Below are 15447 nucleotides of genomic sequence, written 5' to 3' on the forward strand. Positions count from 1 at the left end.
CTGGTTAACACCATTAATACATATAATAATCTTAGTTTCAATTAAAAATGATATAACTGAATACATGAAATATTTTATTGAAAACTTTGATGTTAATGTGTACAACCTATATCTTCTGAGGAGTTTTTGGCTTTTCCATTCCTCATAAGTTAGAATCACAATGTTTGCCAATGAGTGAAACTGGGAGGAATGGAGTTCCCTGGGCCAGGCACACCATTTGGATTTCCACAGAATGTCTGCCTCGTGCTCTCTTTTAAACATCCCACATAGTTACATTTATTAGGCCCAGTTATGGTGCTGAGTACTCCACATGTATGATGCCATCTAATCCATACCATGACCCTGTGAAGCACAGACAGAGTTTTATTATAAATAGAGGGAAACAGAGGCTCAGGAAGGTCAAGTAACTTGTCAAAGCCACAGGTAGTGAGTGACAGTGCTGTACTTCTAAGGCAGTTTAGTCTGACTCTGAACCTGAACTCTTAACCGATAGGCAACACTGTTTCTCATTCTCATGCCTTCTTAGCGCTTAAAATGTTTTAACCAAGTTTCCAGAGTTTCAAGGAAGCAGTAGACTCAGGAGGGTTGTTAACATTTTCAAAAGACCATTTGTTTGTTTGTTTGTTTTAGTCATTTGCAGAGATTAAGTGGTCTTTCTTGCCCATATAGTCTAGTTTCTACTTTAATCCTTAAAGAAAAGATGGTGGTAAAATGAAGGAGGTTGGTGGTAACACAGTAATCAAAGGTAAATAAAAATGACTTCTGACATTTAAATATTTTGTATATTTTCTTTTTTGTGAATTTTTATGAATCTTTAAATGAAGACCTTAAGTTCCTTTGTACAATGGTGTGTGTATCTATGATGTATAATTTAATATTTTAAAAAATTGTGTCCTTTTTCAGAATCTATTCATAGTTGGTATTAACCACTTTCAGAGATTTTGACAATTATTTAGGAAATCAATAAAGCTTAGGTTTAGTCACTATGTGGATAAAATGAGATTGATTCAAGTTGTCTATAAGGTCTAAAGTAGATATAAGGCACAAATACCATACACTTTAGCTTTCTCCAGAGGTTTCCCCAGGAATCTGAAATAATAACATTTTATGTACAGTAGTAATCTAGTATGTATGTACCTGTCATCCCACTTGAGCTTTACAACTCTAGGTAGGCGGGGCAAAATCCCTGTTTTACTCATGAAGAAACTGAGTCTTGAAGTTTAGTCCAGTTTTCATGGCCAAAAAGTGGCAGGGCCGGTATAATGCCTCACTTTACTTTTCTTGTAGGACTTTACTCCGTCTAATATGATAAAAATAAATGAAAAAATAGCAATTTTTCTAAGGTAGGGGCATACTATGTACATGCCAGTTTTGCCTGGACTTAATTATAAGTAGTTTGCAGTTTTTTCCCTGCTTCTTACAATTTGGAGTGAGTATCTGACAGAATATTGATAGACCTACAAAATGCCAATGTTTTCATTTTTCAGTGGAGACCAGGGCTCTACGAACAAAGCATACTGTCATCCTCCTCTCCAGAAAAGAAATCCTTCAATACCTTGTAATGACTAAAGCTTCCCAGTTTCCTTATTGTAATGGAAACTTCAGTAATAGTTCTCTTAAAAATAAGAGAGAGAAGGCTTTTTCAAGAAATGGAATGTCTCTTTGCCCATTAGAGTCTGCTAGGAGGATATTTAGTGACCTGACCTGGCTATCGTAAGTATTCTACCACTCACGAAAGGTTTGAACATTAGCTTGCTGGTCTGCTAATGTTTGAACATTAGCTTGCTGGTCTGCTTGGTCAGCTGATTGCAGCAGGAGCTAAGGAGGCCAAGGCTGTGGGTTCTTATCAAAGGGTGAGCAAGCTACCATTAAAACCGCTTTCATTCCTCCTCCAACAGTGATGCCACCACAGAAATAATTTCTGATGATATCTCCATCAGCTCTCGACAGGTATTAAGTTTCAGAGCTGAGGGATACTTGGCAAAGGCATGTGAATACCATATTATCGTTGGGTGAAAAATTCAAAACCACACAAAAGAAGGCTCTCAAATGCATGTTTCTCCCAGGATGAGTCTGTAGCTCATTTCCATGGGTCCAAGTCATGCTGTGCTTGGAAACATCAGTCATAATCAGTCATAGCTCTAGTGAAGCATCTCAGGTTCAGACCTGAAGAACATGGTTTACAGATTCAGCATTCTTCTGTTTGGGGTCTAAGAATTTGCTGAAGTTCAAAAGCTATTATTAAGTAAGAAGACTGAATCCTTATGCCTACGCTTGAACCATTTAGTATCTCAGACTCTCCAGATGAAAGTTCACCTGTAATTACTAATTTGGAAATTCCAACCTTACCCAAATGGCATGAGTTTAGAGCAGATAGTTTACATGGAATGACTGCCAAGGTGTTTCACAACGAGTTAACACTTAAAAAACAGAAGGAGGGGCAGCTATAAACTTCTACAAGAGGAGAAAAAAAAAAAACCCTAGGAACTTTTTACAAGTATTCTGTAGGTTTTGCTCATGGATAAGGAACTCTCCTTACTGACGTTTGACTTTTAGCCATGCCTCCCCACCCCTCGCGCCGCCCCCGACCTCTACTCGGAATACCATTAGGGTCGTGTAAACAGAGGCTGATTTTCTAGAAACGGCCCTTGTTTTCTGCACGTGAAAGGCAACAAGTGCCTTTTAAAGGACAGCACGGAACTGAGCCCAGACCTCCACAGGCAGGTTTCCAAACTAGCTGTGCTGGGGGTTTTCCAAAACATCGGTCCCTCACAAGGAGTGCCCTCGGCTACCCTGTGTGTATGGAGAGGAGAGGACAAGCAAGCAAGTAAGAAAAGGCTGCGGGGCACAGTGTACAAGTAGGCTTTCGAGCCAGAGACAAGGCTGTATGTAATGTTCCGCAAAGTTCTTGCATGCCTGGGGAAAAGGCAGACGCAGGGAGAACTGTGGGTTTTCCTTTGACCAAAATTCCGAATCCCACCTGGGAAGGCTGAGGGGCTTTGGATCACTTCCCCAAATACTTCTGAAGCGCACCCCTGCCAGGAAGGCGCCTGCTCCGCCATGCGCCCCTGGGCAGGTGGGTGCCAGCCCGTGCGGAGGGTTGCCCAAGGTTCAGGGCACTGGGCGACAATCCTGCTTCCTTCCCCCTACTCCCAGCCGAGGGGCCCAGGCGGCATCTCCCCCACCCACGCCCGGATCCCTGAGAAGAAAAAGCTGCACCAACCGTGGAGCAGAGCGGGCGCAGACAGATGCCTGGTCCTCGCTCTGCGCCTGGGCGAGAGGAAGCGAAGCTGGCGAGGGTGGGTGACGTGGGTCCCGGGCTCGGCGCGGCGGTGGCCCGGGCTGCACAGCTGCCCACGCTTGGGAAGACGTCCTGGGCACGGATTCTCTGGGGAGGTCTCTCCGAGCCCGCAACCTCTGACCACCGGCTGAGATGGAGCCTTTCCACTTCCAGTCTACAATCGCCAGACCACAGGGATGCTGTACGGGAGCGCGCACGCGAGGGCTCGCAAGAAAAAGAAAACTCCAGAGAACACGCCTCCCGTCTGTCCTCTCCTTTTCCTCCAGATGCTCCCAGACCTTTTCTGCTCTACTCTAGGAAAGCAAGAATGTCCTAACTTTCCAGCCCTCCTCCTATAAAGCTCAAAGCTGCCGCCCCCTCCCAGGCCCTGAAGAGCAGGAGTCTTTTTAACTATTTCCTTCCTGAAATGAAGCGGGGGCGGGGAAGTGTGTGAGTGTGGGTGGGGGGGGGGAGGGGGGTGCTGGAATCGGGGAAGGAGGAGGGTGGTTTAACAGACAAGCCTGAGAACCGAGGAAGGCCTTTCAGAGAAACCCATTCCCTCCCCAGGAAGTGCCGGCAGATTTGATCTGGGACGGGAGCCACTGCAGACAGAGCCAGCGTCCTCTGCGTTGCCTGCCTTTTGCTTGGCTTGTATGCTCCCTCTTAAACTCATAGCAAGTTAAAAAGCCAACGTGGACAGTTTACTGGATCAAGTACTTTTTGCTTTTATCTTGTCCCTTGAAGCTAGCACCTCCAGGCCCCATACCACTAGTCCAGGGCAAAGCAGGAACCCTTAAGAGTCTGCGGAAGGGTCCAGAGTATGGCTATGATTCCTCAAGAAATCCAAACAGTAAGGGTGCAGACACTACAGAAGGTGGGTCTCAGCGTCTTTATATGATAGAGATTTTTGTGGAAGTGGAGAGGAGATGAAGGACAAAGGCCATTGCCTGTGACATATGAGAAAAAGTAGAGAGCTTCTTAGAGAAGGCCCTGCCTTGTAGTCCTTCAGTGCACTCCTGGTGTGAGGCCTATTGTGGAAATGTTGTACTAGTCACGTTATATTTCAGACTGTTCTGGTTATCTATTGTAGCTCAAAATCACCCTAAAACAGTAGCAGGCCTAAAACAATGACAGTCATTTACTTTACTCATTAATCTGCACTTTGGGTGGGGCTTGGCTGGGATAACTCATCTTTGCTGGGGCTGGAGGCTCCACTTCCAAAATAGTTCACTTATTTGGTGATGAATGTTGGTTTTTTACCATGTGTGTGTCTCTCTACAAAGTGGTTTAGGCTTTTTCACAACATGGTGGCTGAGTTCCAAGTTGGGGTGTCCCAAGAGACAGGAAGTGGGAGCTGCCAGTTTCTTAGGTCTGGGCCTGGAAACTGGTACAGTGTCACTTCTGCAGATTTATATAGTCAAGCAGTCACAGATCCCAGATTCAAGGTGAGAGGATATAGACTCTACCTGTCAATGCATGGAGTGTCAAAGAATAATGCAGGTGTGTGTGTGTGTGTGTGTGTGTGTGTGTGTGTGTGTGTGTGTGTGTATGGAGGGGCAATTTGTAGGAAACCATCAAAGAGAGCCACAGAAAATATGACCATTGAAAGGCCTTAATAGTCACCTGTCCAATTAGACTAGATATTATCATTAGTATATCTACAGCATCCCTATGATGAAGAGTCAGGCCAGCCAGGATAACCAGTAGCTTTATAAGTGCTGCCTTTAGTTTGCATTAAAAAAAAAAAAAAAAAAAAAAGTACCCCTTCAGACACATGGATGGCATGGGAAGCTGACAGTATTTTCAGGGAAGAAAAAGTTATTGCTTCCTTCCAGAAAAGGCTTCTGTACACCAGGGTCAACACCTCGAATGTGAAATGTGTGCTGAATTTCAGCCTTTACTCACCCTGTGGTCAGACATACTTGGACAGTGCACAACTTGCACAAGTGAACATGTCAGTGTATCCAGTCTTTGGTAGAGCACATCCATCAGCCCTATCTTTTGGGACAGGTTTAGTTATTAAAAATTCTTCTCTCACACCCATTAGGATGGCTGTTACCAAAAAGAAGAAAACAACAAATGTTGACAAAGGATGTGGAGAAATTGAAACTCATTTGCACTGTTGGCGGGAATGTAAAATAGTGTAGTAGCTGTGGGAAACAGTATGGCAATATCTCAAAAAGTTAGAAACAAAATTACTATATGATCCAGCAATTCCACTTCTGGGTCTGTACCCAAAATAACTGAAAGCAGGGACTTGAAAAGATAATTTGTCCATGCATGTTCATTCCAGCATATTCACTAGAGCCAAAAGATGAAAATAACCCAATGTCCATCTGTAGATGAATGGATAAATAAAATGTGGTACATGTACATTCAATGAAGTACTATTGAGCCTTAAAAAGGAATGAAATTCTGACACATTAGATGAAACTTGAAGACATTATTGCTAAGCAAAATAAGCCAGATGCAAAAGGACATATATTTATGATTTTGCTTATACGAGGTATTAAAGGAATAGTCAAAATCATACAGACATAGAGTGGTACGTGATTACCATGGGCTGGGGAGAGGGAGGATTTACTGTTTAACGTGTTTCTGAGTTTCAGTTTGGGAGGATGAAAAAGTTCAGGAGATAGATGGCGGTGATGTTTGCACAACACTGCAAACATACTTAATACCACACCTGCACACTTGAAAATGGTTAAAACGATAAATTTATGTGTATTTTGCCATAATGAAAATAATCCTGACATTAAGATGAAATTTGCCTACTTATAATATTACCTGTTGACCTGCCATAGAAGTTTGTAAAATGAATTTACTGCCTCTTCAAAGAAAGATCTTCAACTATAAGTAAATGTATTTATGTGGATTGCTGGCACAGATCTGCCTTTGTAAAAGATTCAGGTTTGCCTCATTCCAGGTGAGAGCAACATAGACTTTCTTTAGTTTGGAGATTGTATTCTCATCTTCTCTGCTTTTTTTTTTTTCCTGTGGGGGGGGGGCGGGGATGGGTGATGACCTGAGTGGATTTAAACCAGTTTTCATGCAAATTAACTATCTCCAGTAACCCCTCTCCCTATAGCCAAGGCTTTATATACTTGCCCCACCTCTATATTCCCTGCGTTGTACTGTTAATGAACATATAATTAATATATTTGACTAAGGAAGTTTCTCAACTTGACTTTCAAAGGTTATTTCTTTTCCTTGGAAGGCAGGCAGGATGCAGATTTGCAAGTCTTAGGAGTTTCAGGGATACTTTTTAAATCACACCTGACCTCTGGTTCAGGCAGCTCATTAAGTGGAATGTTACTGTAATGGCAGTTACAGTGACTTTTCCCAGCATCATATCGTCATTATTGATTCCCTGAACAAAGACTTATTCAATATAGCACTTTTAAAAGCCAACTTTTCACATGTCCTCAGGGTAATTGTGCCTATGAATTTAAGTTTCTTGATTCAAACTTGCAAATCCATTTCACAATTGCTAATCCCTAATATCTCCAGACTTGAAATTCAGCAAAGGATCTGAGTCTTAGTATTTGCTAGGAATATTCACTTTACCACTCCCTGAGGGAAATAAAACATGATCGGTTCAGAGAAGAACCACAAAGGTAAAGAACGGCTAGAACGGTTGTGAGAGAAAAAGTGGAGAAACTGGAAATATACATCAGAGCCCTGAACCTGTCACTGTAGCCTTCGCGCTGGGCGTGCTGTGGCCGAGACTCCCCGCTGTCAGGGACCATCACTGGCCTGGAAAAGAAAAAGCAAACCTGTGAGTTGAAGGTCCATTGTTAATTAAAATTCACTTCCCTTAAAGGGAAGTAAAAGCAAAAATAAATGAATGGGACTACATCAAACTAAAAAGCTTCTGCTCAGCAAAAGAAATCGTCAACAAGGTAAAGAGATGACCATATCAATGGGAAAATATATTTGCAAGTAACGCCTCAAATAAGGGCCTAATGTCTAAAATATACAAAGAACTCATACAACTTAATAACAAAAAAACGATCCAATCAAAAAAATGGGCGGGAGACCTGAACAGATACTTCTCTCTAGAGGACATACAAATAGCCAACAAACATATGAAAAGATGCTCAACATCGCTAGCTATTTGGGAAATGCAAATCAAAACCACAATGAGATACCATCTCACACCCGTTAGAATAGCTGTAATCAACAGGACAAATAATAACAAATTTTGCAGAGGATGTGGAGAAAAAGGAACATTTATACACTGCTGGTGGGACTGCAAATTTGTACAGACACTATGAAAAATAGTATGAAGGTTCCTCAAAAAACTAAGAATTGATCTACCTTATGATCCAGTAATCCCACTGCTGAGTATTTACCCCAAAGACTTGAAAATCCATATCCAAAAAGATATTTGCACACCAATGTTCATAACAGCATTATTCACAGTGGCCAGGACATGGAAGCAACCGAAGTGTCCTATGACAGATAATTGGCTAAAGAATCTGTGGCACATATATACAATGGAATATTACTCAGCCATAAGAAGAGATGAAATACTGCCATTTGTGACAACCTGGATGGACCTTGAGCTAATCGTGCTAAGCAAAATAACGCAGACAGAAAAAGTTGAAAATCACATGATACCACTTATATGTGGGATGTAAACCTAAAAGCAATAAATAAACAGGATAAACAGAGACTTAGGGACATGGACATTGGACTAGTGGTTACCAGAGGGTAGAGGATGGGGAAGGAAAGGAGAGGTAGACGGGGTAAAGGGGGTCAAATATAAGGGGGGTAAGGGGAGAGTGAAGTGGATAAAGGGATCAGATATATAGTAGCTGAAGGAAACTGGACTTTGGGTGGTAATCATACAGTAGAATATATAGATGTCAAACTATAATGTACACCTGAAAATTATATAATTGTATTAACCAATGTTACCCCAATAAACTTAATAAAAAAATAAATAAAATGAAAAAAAAATTCACTATAGGCAGTTTTGTTTTCAAAAGGAAGTATTCCAAAATGTTAATTTGTAGGTGAGTTGCTGAGGATTTTGAAGCATTTTAGTAGTCAAGACTTCAGATTACGTCATCAAAACAAACTTAAGGCATAATGTAGCTCCATGCTTTGTAAACTTCAAAAAATCAGTCAATCTTAGCATCACTAATGATTGGGCAAGCAGATATTAAGTGTCCCCTGATGCTATAGTCCATGTGGCCAAAAATGTTCAACTCGAATCAAGACCATAGCTATTCCAGTTTCCACACAAGTTAAGCAAATACATGCGAAAGCAAATAAACAAAGCCAGAAAGTATGGCATTTTACAGGAAAACTAGCCCTGTGTCTTCAACAGGTCAGTCAATGAAAAATGGATATTTTTTTCTAGATTAAAAGAGACTTAAAGGGATGTGACAACCAGTTGCACTGTTCTGAATTGGATCCTGGTTTGTATAATCCAGCTGTAAAGGACATTTTTTGGATAACTGGAAAATATTAGATTTGGACTAGGTATTAGATACTATTAAGAAATTATTAATTTTATTAAATATAATTATTTGGGGGTATATAAAAATGACCTTATATTTTAGATATTCTTTTAAGGGAGATATAACTTACTTTTAACTACCAAAGCAGAAACAAAAATGACAAAAAAGTGAAAAGTTCCTAAAGTCTTGGCACATAATAGGAGCTAAATAAATGGTAGCTCTTTCCTCTTTCATTTGTTTCTTCCTTGTTTGTCAGTGAGGTGACTGGTGGAGCAGAATAAACAGCTTTACATGACAGCATGAGCAGCATAATCACAGCAGTAGTGACTAAGGGCCAGGGAGATCGGTGGCATCCAGGGAGCCAAAGGAAGAGCTAGAAGGGGATCTGATGCCTTAAGATGGCCATGATGAGACCACTCATCCATAGCAGAGCAGCTGACATCCTTTCGCACCATAGGAAGGGCCTGAGGGTTCTGGAGTTTGGTTGCTCCGGAGGACTAGAGGCCGAGATGGGTGCTATGATGATATTTTGGCTCTGACTTCTGAAGGTTCCCTTAAGCTGGTATGGGCTTGGGAACCACGGGTTACACGTATAATAAAAGACAAACAAAAAGTACTATGCTTAAATAAAAGAGACTTAATCAGAAAAGGTGACAGCAAGTCTCCCATGGAACAACTTCAGAGCAAGAGAGGTATGGGCTTGTTTAGATATATCAGAGAAACCTATGATAGAGTTCGAATTTGGCAGGAAGGATTACTAGGTATCCTGTCTAGCACAGTTTTCTGTATTATCTGTGCTTTTCATCATCTTTAGCTGTTTTACAACTCTGTAACTTGCAGAAAACTGATAGCAATGCAATTCCTTCTTGTCCCTAGAAATAAAAATTAATTTTGAATGGTAGAGATGCGAGTGATTCTTGCCTCGTGGATGTTGACACATGGTCTTAGCTCAGGCTGCCATAATTAAACACCACAGACTGGGTGGTTTAAACAGAAAGTTACCTTTTCACAGTTCTGGAGACTGACAGTGCAAAATCAGGGCACCAGCACTCTCAGGTTCTGGTGAGAGCTCTCGTCCTGGCTTCGATGGCTGCCTCTCTGCTGTTTCCTCACATGGCACAGGGAAAGAATGACAGTATGAGAGAGAGTGACAAAGACCAAATATATAAGGCATATTTTAGTCATCTGCATGGCCAAATATACATATCTTATAAGTGACAATATCACAGGGCTTCAACATGTGAATCTGGGGGGACACATTCATTGTACAACATTTTACCCCTACCTCCCCTAAATTCATGTCCTCACATGCAAAATACATTAATTCCATCCCAACAGCCCCCAAAGTCTTAACTCATTTCAGTATGAACTCTAAAGTCTAAGGTCCAAAGACTCAATTAAATATCATCTAAATCAGATATCAGTGAGACTCAAGGTAGGATTCATCAAGAGGCAATTATCTGCTCTAGCTGTGAATCCAGTGGTGGGACAAGCGTAGGACAGACAATTTCTTCATCTATAAGAGGAATTTGTTAAATTGTGTTGTCTGTTATTCTATGATTCATTTCTCATGGAGCTTATCTTATAATGGTTTTAAATCAAAATGGGTATAAAAATAGATATTTAGAATATCAATGGACTTTGTATTTAGGAAATTAGATGTCCTTTTTGTCATTAATCAGGATATGGTGAACGAAAAGTTTTAGGAAGATTAATTTGGCAGAGTGTTTTATGTATCTGAATAGAAACTAGGATCAAAAAGATAGATTGGTATGTTACCTTAGTATAAAGCATGAGAGTGTAGAATAAAGTAGTGATGGACACTGCATTAGTGGTTTGGAGGTAAAGTTTAAGGCACAAATCTTAGAGACATGAAAAATTAAGACCAGTGTAGCAGCTCATTTATGCCATATACAACTCCCCCTACCCCCACCCCCCAAAATGACATATTGGCTTAAAACAAAATGGTTGAATAAATAGCTCATGATTTTGTAGGTCAGCAATTTGGGCTGTGCTTATCTGGGTGGTTCTTTTGCTGGTGTTGGCTGGGCTTATTCATGCTGCAGAGTTGTCTCATGTACCTGCAGTCAGCTAGCATTTGATGGCTTTGCTCACTTACTTTGCTTTTGGCTGGACTAAGGGATTATCAGGGCTGGTCGTGTCATCATCCAGCAGGTTAGCCTGGTTACTCATCTGGTGGTATCAGGGATCTAAGTATAGCAAATCCAAGTGACCAAGTTCTCTTCAAGTATCCACTTACGTCATATTTGCTGTTTTCCCATTGGCCAAAGCAAGTAACATGGGCAAGCCCAGAGTCAGTATTTGGGGAGACTGACCAAAGGCATGGAAAGAAAGAGAGGGAAATATTGCAAACAATCTAATGCAACCACGAATTTTTGTTGTTGTTGTTGGTAGGGTGGGGGTAGAGATTTGATCTAGGGTATGAAATAGGAAGGGTCAGAAAACAACTCTAAAATTTCCTAGAGTGAGTTCAAAACAGTTCACCAATATTTATAGAGTAAATGCTACGTAGAGGTTCTGTGCTAGGAATAGAGATTTAAAAAGCCAGCAATGAGGAAGAAAGACATGATTCTATTCTAAAGAAACCTAGAATCTAATGGAGGTAGATATGCAAACAACTTAAAAACAACCCACTAAGTGTTAAGATAGACCTATCTGCTAGATAGAGGGTTGGGAAATATTTTCTCTGAAGAGCTGTCTAGTAAATATTTTGAGTTTGTGGACCCTACAGTCTGTCAGAACTACTGAACTCTGGTGGTACTGCACAAAAGGAGTCATAAACAATATGTAAGCAAAATGGCCAGGTGAAGATTGACAGTGAATCCATTAATGTACCTGGAAAGAGAAGCTTTGAGAAGCTAGAGAGGCTTATGTGGGAAGAAGAGGAATTCAATTTTTAAACAGTTTGAAAACATTCAAGTGGATGTGACTAATATCTAAGGGCATATGGATCTATGGGCCTGGGTCTAGCTGAGGCCTCTGGGCTTGAAACATAAGAATGTAATAATCAGGTAACTGAAGTCATGAGTTGGATGTATTTCATTTGGGGACTGAATGTGAAAAAGAATAGGGCAAATCAACCAGGATGAGCCTTGTACAAAGCATTCAGTTAGGATAAGCAATAACTAGGAGCTTGTCAAACAAGAGAGAAGCATCCCAGAAAGAACCAGGAAGGATAATGTCTGTGACACGAAGAAAGAAGAGTGTTTCAGGAATGAATGGGTGGGCAAGAGAGGTCAAAGGGAATGAAGAGTGGGAGCAGGTCATGGAGATGGGCAATAAGGGGGATATTGTTCTAAGGATGTCAAGCCGAGCCTCTAGGCAAACTTTTCTGCTTTACACACATTCAAAATAACTTAATAATAATTAGAAACAGTGCAAAAAGTCCTGCAGAAACATTGTTAAGTGGTGAGTATAAATCTTTTTGCTAAATTTATTTTCGTAATATGTCGAAGAAAAATCAACGCCATCTACAATTAGTATATGCTACATTAGCTTCTTTTTAAGACTTGATATCTTTTAGAAAAGGAATTTTTATTGGGAAACAATTCTATTTATATTTTTGTACAGAGGTGAGCAAGATAACTTGAATGCAAGGTAAAGTTTGAAGGGCAGGCTTTTTAAAAAATTTCTAATCTGTGTTTTTAAAAGACAGAAATAGTTTTCATTACCTTATCTGAATTTTAAGTTAAAGAGTCACTGAAACTTCTAGCTTTTCATGTAAATTTGTTGATTAAATTTAAGTAATGTTAATGCAGAGTGTGTTCTTTAGCAAAGCCTTACAATTATTTTTTCATTTTCGTTTGTCAACTGAGGCTTTAAGACTACTGCTCTGAAATAGATGTCCAAAACTGGTTGATGAGTTTCATGCTGTAAAGAATTTAGAATTTAGATTTCGGAATTCTAGTCTCCAAGTGCCATCTCTAACAACTGTCATCCATGCATATCAGGCATTCCTCCCAGGCACTCTCTTCATCACTCGACTGGAAGACTTAGAGGTGGCTTTACCTAAAGGACGATGAATAGATCAGACAGCATCTCAAGGACCTTTGTTTATAGCTTTCTGTTTTGAATATATTTGGGAGTACATCTGTATTCGTTTGCTAGAGCTACCGTAACAAAATACCACAGGCTGGTTGGTTTATACAACAGAAGCTTATTTCCTCACAATTCTAGAACCAAGAAGTCATAGATTTAGGCGTCAGCAGGTTCAGTTTCTTCTGAGGTCACTGTCCTTGCCTTGCAGATGGCAGCCTTTTTGCTGTGTCTTCACATGGTCTTTCTTCTTTTTTTAATTTAATTTAATTTTATTATGGTGACATTGGTTAATGAAATTCAATAAGTTTCAGGTATACAATTTAGCAGTAAGGCATATCTATATCACATTGTGTTCACCTCTCACAGTTAGATTTCTTTCTGTCACCACATATTTGACCCCTTTTACCCTATCTACCTCCCCCTCCTCCCTACTTCACTACCCTCTGGTAACCATTAATCTATTGTCCATGTCCATGAGTCTCTGTTTGTTTGTCCTGTTCATTTGTTGCTTTTAGGTTTATATCCCACGGACATGGTCTTCCTTCTGTGTGAATGTGTAGGTTTATGCCGTGATCTTCTTATAAGGACACTGGTGGTGTTGGATGAGGGCCCAAAATGTGATCTCATTTTGCCTTAATTACATCTTTAAAGGCCCTATTTCCAAATACAGTTATATTCTAAGGTAGACATAAGAATTTTATGGGGGGGCACAATTCAGTCCATGACATTGTAATCTGTGGCTTAAATGGCAGCATGATTTTGCAGGCGTATTTAGCAGACACCACTATACTCCTGCTTCAACTTGCTGATTCATGTGCTGCCCTTTGGATTTGAGTGATTAAAAAAATATATTCACAGTTCGCTATATATGCTTCATAAATGCATATATTTCTTTAGAAGTTTTTTAAAGTAAGTTATAGATATAACATTCACTTCTAAATATTTGATTCTCTCTAAAATAATATTTTCCTGTTTAATTTGTGATTTTATTAAATTTTTATTCTCAAACATGAATTCAATTTTGATTATTTTCCTGAAGCACTTATATTTTGCTGTCCCCTTTTAATCAAGTATGCATAATATCTTCTAGGTTGGTGTCTCATCAACCTTTTGTAATTCATAAAGTGTCCTGTGGTTAAGTAATATTAGGAAATGCTGATGTAGGTGAGTCTCAAGGATGTGGTTATGTGTCACTATCATTTTACTGATACTATGTCGATGTTAGTCACCACAGGTAAAGTTTATTGATGCTATAGTTTTGTGATTTCTGTCTATGTAAGACCAAAAATTTATGCCTAAAGGACATAAGTTTTAGATACTGGTTTTAACAACATTTTAAGCTCTTATACATTAGGCCTTACCTATTTTATTCCTTGGAGATTGTTTACTTTTTTATTTTTGGACTGTGGTCTTGTTTCCTCAGAAAATTTATTTTCTTTATCCTTGATGCCTGGTAGGAACTAACTTAAGGTTTCACAGGAATAACTTCACCCCAACTCGCCTATCTTTATCCAGAGCCAATTCTACATTCATAAAATCACGGCGTAGTTAGCTTGCACATTCACTCCTAGTCCAGAATCCTGCAAGGGTAGTCACTGTCTTCCTTCTTGAACTACATGAAACTAAACTCCCCATTGTCTTATCTCTTCATCAGCATACACATTGAAATCCTACTAATCTGTATATATCAGTTTTTATTGATAAGGCCCTACTTTTGAGCCTAGTGCTTTTTAAGTTTAGTCAAATATATTTCATTACTCTTGAGCAAGTGCTCTCTAGTTTCTCCCTCCCCGCCGCCACCCCCCATCAGCGCCTTCACACATGCCACTCACTCTGACCAGAACACCCTCTCCCAATTCCTTTTCAGACACACACACTCATCTTTCTATCATAGCCTCTGACTCACCTCTCCAGTGAGCTCTTTCCAGACTTGGCCAATTCATTCCACTTATACTTATCACTCTAGGAGTTAGAAAATATTCGTTTTTTCCTGTCTTCTAGATTACTTAAATGCTTGTTTAATTATATTCATTTTTTAAAAATTTTCCTCATTTGGACTCTATAATAGAAAAGAATCTAACATATATAGTCCCTGGTTCCACAAGTTTTAAAAACTTAAGGATGAGCATATATAGCAGTTGTGCTGTCTACCTTAGGATGGAATATTTCCAAGAGAAGAGACTGAGGTGTTTTGTTTTGTTTTGTTTTGTTTTGGTAATAGTTTGCATTTAATTCACTTTTTCAAATTGCATTTATTAACAACATTTAAAAAAAAAACTCATAGTATTCATATAAAAAATAAAACCCAGTGTTTCACCTTTAGTCTCCCCAACATTCTCAATTTATTTAAAGTTACAAATATGATTGATTGATGCCACACAGATGAAAGCTTCCATCCATCAAAGACACTGGACTTCCAAACACACTTTGTTGACAGATATCAATTCAAAGCCTTGTCTAATATTTATATTTCATTTGCTTGCATTATCTAGGAACTCCAGAACAATTTTGAATAATAGTGATGATTTGTCTTTTTCTTAATTATTTCTTACCTTTTATCCTCAGGAATGGCATTTGCTTTATGTTTCAGATACATTCTCTTTATCAAATTAAGGAAATTTCCTTCTATTCTTAGCT

General features: G+C 39.6%; 2 protein-coding genes across 2 annotated transcripts in view; one reads left to right on the forward strand and one right to left on the reverse strand.

Annotated features, from left to right (window-relative positions):
• Nucleotides 1-3352, reverse strand: part of EDNRA (endothelin receptor type A) — a 47509-nt gene extending 44157 nt beyond the window's left edge. Inside the window, exon 1 of the mRNA XM_039876007.1 lies at nt 3224-3352. The gene's annotated coding sequence lies outside the window, so the exon portion shown is untranslated. The remainder of the gene's footprint in view (nt 1-3223) is intronic.
• TTC29 (tetratricopeptide repeat domain 29) overlaps nt 1-15447 on the forward strand; it is a 594494-nt gene that overhangs the window by 84806 nt on the left and 494241 nt on the right. The window lies entirely within an intron of this gene.

The sequence above is a fragment of the Pteropus medius genome, unplaced genomic scaffold, assembly GCF_902729225.1.
Source record: "Pteropus medius unplaced genomic scaffold, Ma_sr-lr_union100, whole genome shotgun sequence".
Lineage (NCBI taxonomy): Eukaryota > Metazoa > Chordata > Mammalia > Chiroptera > Pteropodidae > Pteropus > Pteropus medius.